At 42.7% G+C, this 6561-nt stretch overlaps 2 non-coding genes across 2 annotated transcripts; both read right to left on the minus strand.

The window, feature by feature from the left end:
• Positions 1-1204: 1204 nt before the first annotated feature.
• On the minus strand, positions 1205-1276 carry trnad-guc (transfer RNA aspartic acid (anticodon GUC)). The gene has a single exon. It is a non-coding gene; the product is annotated as a tRNA-Asp (tRNA).
• Positions 1277-3313: 2037 nt separating this feature from the next.
• On the minus strand, positions 3314-3385 carry trnad-guc (transfer RNA aspartic acid (anticodon GUC)). Its single transcript has one exon. It is a non-coding gene; the product is annotated as a tRNA-Asp (tRNA).
• Between the last annotated feature and the right edge of the window lie 3176 nt (positions 3386-6561).

Raw genomic sequence — 6561 nt, forward strand, 5'->3', positions numbered from 1 at the left:
GAAAATGAAACAAACTGTCATCAAATAAATAGTTAAAAGAAATGCACTGATACATGAAGCATGTCTAACACCATCTGGGATGAGTGCACAATCAATGCAGCAGCTCCTCGTTAGTATAGTGATGAGTATCCCCACCTATCACGCGGGAGACCGGGGTTCAATTCCCCGACGGGGAGATTAAATTTTTGCCGACTTCAAAAGCTTTTCTCTCATTTATCTCCAATATTGGATGCGGAATATACAGTGCAAAACTGACTCGGAGTTTCCCACTTTCCCCAATTTAATTTCACTGATATTCCAGCGGTTTTAAAATCTGCTCTCAGCTTCACTCTTCACCTCGATGTTCGACTGGCTTCTGTAATGGTGGGGATTTCGGGAGGAGGCCGAGATGGATCATCCACTCGGCACTTCTGGCTGAAGACAGTTTCTAAAACTTTGCACTCACGTGCTGGGCTTTACCATCATTGAGGATGGGGATATTCATAGAGCCTCTTCCCGTTAGTTGCTTAATTATCCACCATCATTCACAAATGGGTGTGGCAGGACTGCAGAGCTTTGATCTGATCCGTTGTTTGTGGGATCGCTAAGCTCTGTCTACAGCATGCTGCTTCCACTGTTTGTCAAGTAGTCCTGTGTTACTTTCAGGTTATTGGTGTGTGTATATGTCTGTGTGCGAGTGTTTATGTAGCTCGGAATGTGTGTGTTTGTGCATGTGTGAATATGACTATGTCTGTCTCACTTATTATATGCGTTTCTGAGTGTCTCTCTCTTTCTGTCTGTCACTTTTTCCCTGCTCCCCAAATGATTTTTCTCTGGAACTTGACTAACAAAGAGATAGAAAGTAAGTCTTCTTTCAACAGTGGCATGTGGAAAGTTAAACAAATTGTCATCAAAGAAGTAGTTAAAATAGATTCACTGAAACATGCATCATTTTCATTGCTGTATGTGAGATCTTTCATGTCTGCGCCTGTTCCGAGACCTGTCTCTCTCTGTTCAGGGCTGGTGACAGCGCGATTCTGCGTTTTATTTCTTGCCCATCATTGTGGTTCTCACATCGAGCTGAAGCGTGAAACAGAGAGCAGATTTTTAAAATCGCTGTGAAATCAAATTGGAGAAGTGGGAAAGGCCGAGTCAGTTTTTCATTGTATTTTCAACATCCAATATTTCAGATAAATGAAAGTGAAGCTTCGAAAGCAGCAATAATCTCCTCGTCGGGGAATTGAACCCCGGTCTCTCGCGTGACAGGCGGGTATACTCACCACTATACTAACGAGGAATTGGTGCAGACATTTACCGTATATTCACCAAAGATGCTTCACTTTTCAGTGAATCTGTTTGAACTGTTCATTTGATGACAGTTTGTTTCACTTTCCACGAACCACTGTTGAAAGAAAAATTACCGACCACTTTTGCATCACATGTTGGATCATGATGTGGGTAACGCGGAAGAGAGTGAGACAGAAAGAGACAGATCTTCTCAGGAAAAGATAGAAAATATGAGGCACATACACAGACAGACAGACAGAAACAGACACACAAACACATGGAGTGACTCAGAAATACTGAGAGTCAGAATATGGATAATTTGGCTGATTTTTGTTCTATTTCTGTCGTAGATTTCGTGAAATCTTGCAGATCAATTAAAATGAGCGTAAAACTCGAGGTACTCAATGCTGTGGAATTTTAATTCACTTAAGAATTATTAATTCTACAAGAAACTTGTTGAATTTTGAAACGCAGAGATGAAACAGGTTGATGAATGACGGGATCTGAAGTCTGTCAGATTTGAACCAATGAATGAATTTCTAATCTGTCACCTTAATCACCAGTTAGTAAAAATCACAATTGCTCTGCATCCAGTCCTCAAATAGTCTCCGTACAATAATATTCTGAAAGTGACAATCACCTGTTTTTTTGCTCTGCAGTTTTTGTTCAGGAAGAAGCTCGGCGAAGACATAAAATTATAAGTTGGCGTCTGATAAATGCTTCCTCCCCGTCGGGGAATTAAACCCCGGACGAAGGCGGGGCAACTCACCACGATAAGAGAGAAAGAAAGAACGAAAGAAAGACAGAGTCAGTTGTCGTTGTCTAACAAAGAGAAGGAAATGTAAAAGGTTCTTTCAAGAGTGGCCCGTGGAAAATGAAACAAACTATCATCAAATAAATAGTTAAAAGAAATGCACTGATACATGAAGCATGTCTAACGCCATCTGGGATGAGTGCACGGTCAATGTAGCAGCTCCTCGTTAGTATAGTGGTGAGTATCGCCGCCTGTCACGCGGGAGACCGGGGTTCAATTCCCCGACGAGGAGATTAAATTTTCGCCGCCTTCAAAAGCTTTTATCTCCAATATTGGATGCGGAATATACAGTGAAAAACTGACTCGGAGTTTCCCACTTTCCCCAATTTAATTTCACTGATTTTCCAGCGGTTTTAAAATCTGCTCTCAGCGTCACTCTTCACCTCGATGTTCGACTGGCTTCTGTGATGGTGGGGATTTCGGGAGGAGGCCGAGATGGATCATCCACTCGGCACTTCTGGCTGAAGACGGTTTCTAAAACTTTGCACTCACGTGCTGGGCTTTACCATCATTGAGGATGGGGATGTTCATAGAGCCTCTTCCCGTTAGTTGTTTAATTATCCACCATCATTCACAAATGGGTGTGGCAGGACTGCAGAGCTTTGATCTGATCCGTTGTTTGTGGGATCGCTAAGCTCTCTCAACAGCATGCTGCTTCCACTGTTTGTCAAGTAGTCCTGTGTTACTTTCAGGTTATTGGTGTGTTTATGTAGCTAGGAATGTGTGTGTTTGTGTATGTGTGAATATGACTATGTCTGTCTCACTTGTTATATGCGTTTCTGAGTGTCTCTCTCTTTCTTTCTATCTGTCACTTTTTCCCTGCTCCCCAAATAATTTTTCTCTGGACCTTGACTAATAAAGAGATAGAAAGTAAGTCTTCTTTCAACAGTGGCATGTGGAAAGTTAAACAAATTGTCATCAAAGAAGTCGTTAAAATAGATTCACTGAAACGTGCATCCTTTTCATTGCTGTATGTAAGATCTTTCATGTCTGCGCCTGTTCCGAGACCTGTCTCTCTCTGTTTCGGGCTGGTGACAGCGCGATTCTGCGTTTTATTTCTTGCCCATCATTGTGGTTCTCACATCGAGCTGAAGCGTGAGGCAGAGAGCAGATATTTAAAATCGCTGTGAAATCAAATTGCAGAAGTGGGAAAGGCCGAGTCAGTTTTTCATTGTATTTTCAACATCCAATATTTCAGATAAATGAAAGTGAAGCTTCGAAAGCAGCAATAACCTCCTCGTCGGGGAATTGAACCCCGGTCTCCCGCGTGACAGGCGGGGATACTCACCACTATACTAACGAGGAATTGGTACAGACATTTACCGTATATTCACCAAAGATGCTTCACTTTTCAGTGAATCTGTTTGAACTGTTCATTTGATGACAGTTTGTTTCACTTTCCACGAACCACTGTTGAAAGAAAAATTACCGACCACTTTTGCATCACATGTTGGATCATGATGTGGGTAACGCGGGAGAGAGTGAGACAGAAAGAGACAGATCTTCTCAGGAAAATATAGAAAATATGAGGCACATACACAGACAGACAGACACACACACAGAAACAGACACACATGCACATGGATTGACTCAGAAATACTGAGAGTCAGAATATGGATAATTTGGCTGATTTTTGTTCTATTTCTGTCGTAGAATTCGTGAAATCTTGCAGATCAATTAAAATGAGCATAAAACTCGAGGTACTCAATGCTGTGGATTTTTAATTCACTTAAGAATTATTAATTCTACAAGAAACTTGTTGAATTTTGAAACGCAGAGATGAAACAGGTTGATGAATGACGGGATCTGAAGTCTGTCAGATTTGAACCAATGAATGAATTTCTAATCTGTCACCTTAATCACCAGTTAGTAAAAATCACAATTGCTCTGCATCCAGTCCTCAAATAGTCTCCGTACAATAATATTCTGAAAGTGACAATCACCTGTTTTTTTGCTCTGCAGTTTTTGTTCAGGAAGAAGCTCGGCGAAGCCATAAAATTAAAAGTTGGCGTCTGATAAATGCTTCCTCCCCGTCGGGGAATTAAACCCCGGACGAAGGCGGGGCATCTCACCACGAAAAGAGAGAAAGAAAGAACGAAAGAAAGACAGAGTCAGTTGTCATTGTCTAACAAAGAGAAGGAAATGTAAAAGGTTCTTTCAAGAGTGGCCCGTGGAAAATGAAACAAACTGTCATCAAATAAATAGTTAAAAGAAATGCACTGATACATGAAGTATGTCTAACGCAATCTGGGATGAGTGCACGATCAATACAGCAGCTCCTCGTTAGAAGAGTGGTGAATATCCACGCCTGTCACGCGGGAGACCGGGGTTCAATTCCCCGACGAGGAGATTAATCTTTCGCTGCCTTCAAAAGCTTTTATCTCAAATATTGGATGCGGAATATACAGTGTAAAACTGACTCGGAGTTTCCCACTTTCCCCAATTTAATTTCACTGATATTCCAGCGGTTTTAAAATCTGCTCTCAGCGTCACTCTTCACCTCGATGTTCGACTGGCTTCTGTGATGGTGGGGATTTCGGGAGGAGGCCGAGATGGATCATCCACTCGGCACTTCTGGCTGAAGACGGTTTCTAAAACTTTGCACTCACGTGCTGGGCTTTACCATCATTGAGGGTGGGGATGTTCATCGAGCCTCATCCCGTTAGTTGTTTAATTATCCACCATCATTCACAAATGGGTGTGGCAGGACTGCAGAGCTTTGATCTGATCCGTTGTTTGTGGGATCGCTAAGCTCTATCTGCAGCATGCTGCTTCCACTGTTTGTCAAGTAGTCCTGTGTTACTTTCAGGTTATTGGTGTGTGTATGTGTTTATGCAGCTAGGAATGTGTGTTTGTGTATGTGTGAATATGACTATGTCTGTCTCACTTGTTATATGCGTTTCTGAGTGTCTCTCTCTGTCACTTTTTCCCTGCTCCCCAAATAATTTTTCTCTGGACCTTGACTAACAAAGAGATAGAAAGTAAGTCTTCTTTCAACAGTGGCATGTGGAAAGTTAAACAAATTGTCATCAAAGTAGTAGTTAAAATAGAATCACTGAAACATGCATCATTTTCATTGCTGTATGTGAGATCTTTCATGTCTGCGCCTGTTCTGAGACCTGTCTCTCTCTGTTTCTGGCTGGTGACAGCGCGATTCTGCGTTTTATTTCTTGCCCATCATTGTGGTTCTCACATTGAGCTGAAGCGTGAGGCAGAGAGCAGATTTATAAAATCGCTGTGAAAACAATTTGTGGAAGTGGGAAAGGCCGAGTCAGTTTTTCATTGTATTTTCAACATCCAATCTTGCAGATAAATGAAAGTGAAGCTTCGAAAGCAGCAATAACCTCCTCGTCGGGGAATTGAACCCTCGTCTCCCGCGTGACAGGCGGGGATACTCACCACTATACTAACGAGGAATTGGTACAGACATTTACCGTATATTCACCAAAGATGCTTCACGTTTCAGTGAATTTGTTTGAACTGTTCATTTGATGACAGTTTGTTTCACTTTCCACGGACCACTGTTGAAAGAAGAATTACCGACCACTTTTCCATCTCATGTTGGATCATGATGTGGGTAACGCGGGAGAGAGTGAGACAGAAAGAGACAGATCTTCTCAGGAAAATATAGAAAATATGAGGCACATGCACAGACAGACAGACAGACACATACACATGGATTGACTCAGAAATACTGAGAGTCAGAATATGGATAATTTGGCTGATTTTTGTTCCATTTCTGTCGTAGATTTCGTGAAATCTTGCAGATCAATTAAAATGAGCATAAAACTCGAGGTACTCAATGCTGGGGAATTTGAATTTGAATTTTGAAACGCAGAGATGAAACAGGTTGATGAATGACGGGATCTGAAGTCTGTCAGATTTGAACCTGCGCGGGGGAAATGAATGAATTTCTGATCTGTCACCTTAACCACCAGTTAGTAAAAATCACAATTGCTCTGCATCCAGTCCTCAAATTGTCGCTTATTTATCCACCAGCATTCACAAATGGGTGCGGCAGGACTGCAGAGCTTTGATCGGGTCCATTTTTTGTGGGATCGCTTCGCTCTGTCTGCAGCATGCTGCTTCCACTGTTTGTCAACTACTTTATGTTATTGGTGTGTGTATGTTTGTGTGTATATGTCTGTGTGTGAGTGTTTATGTAGCTGGCATGTGGGCCTCCATTTTTACAGCTATTTTATTTTAAACTCTTGGGGCCAGGATTCCTGGGCCTTCTCTTTCACACCACATGAGAGGAGGCGAGAAGGCCCGAAACAGCAGGTAAATGCCTTTGTAGCACAGCTTGTGGGCCCGAAGGAGCAGGAGTGCTTCCCCCTGGCCCAACAAGCCAACCTGCCGTGATTCCACACAGGCGATCGGCCGACCCCCTCCAAATCACCGACACCCCTGCACGAGCTACGAACCCCATGATCTCCGACCCCCGCGATGACCACCGACCCCCGATGACTGAGCCCTCCCTC

The sequence above is a fragment of the Heptranchias perlo genome, chromosome 35, assembly GCF_035084215.1.
Source record: "Heptranchias perlo isolate sHepPer1 chromosome 35, sHepPer1.hap1, whole genome shotgun sequence".
Lineage (NCBI taxonomy): Eukaryota > Metazoa > Chordata > Chondrichthyes > Hexanchiformes > Hexanchidae > Heptranchias > Heptranchias perlo.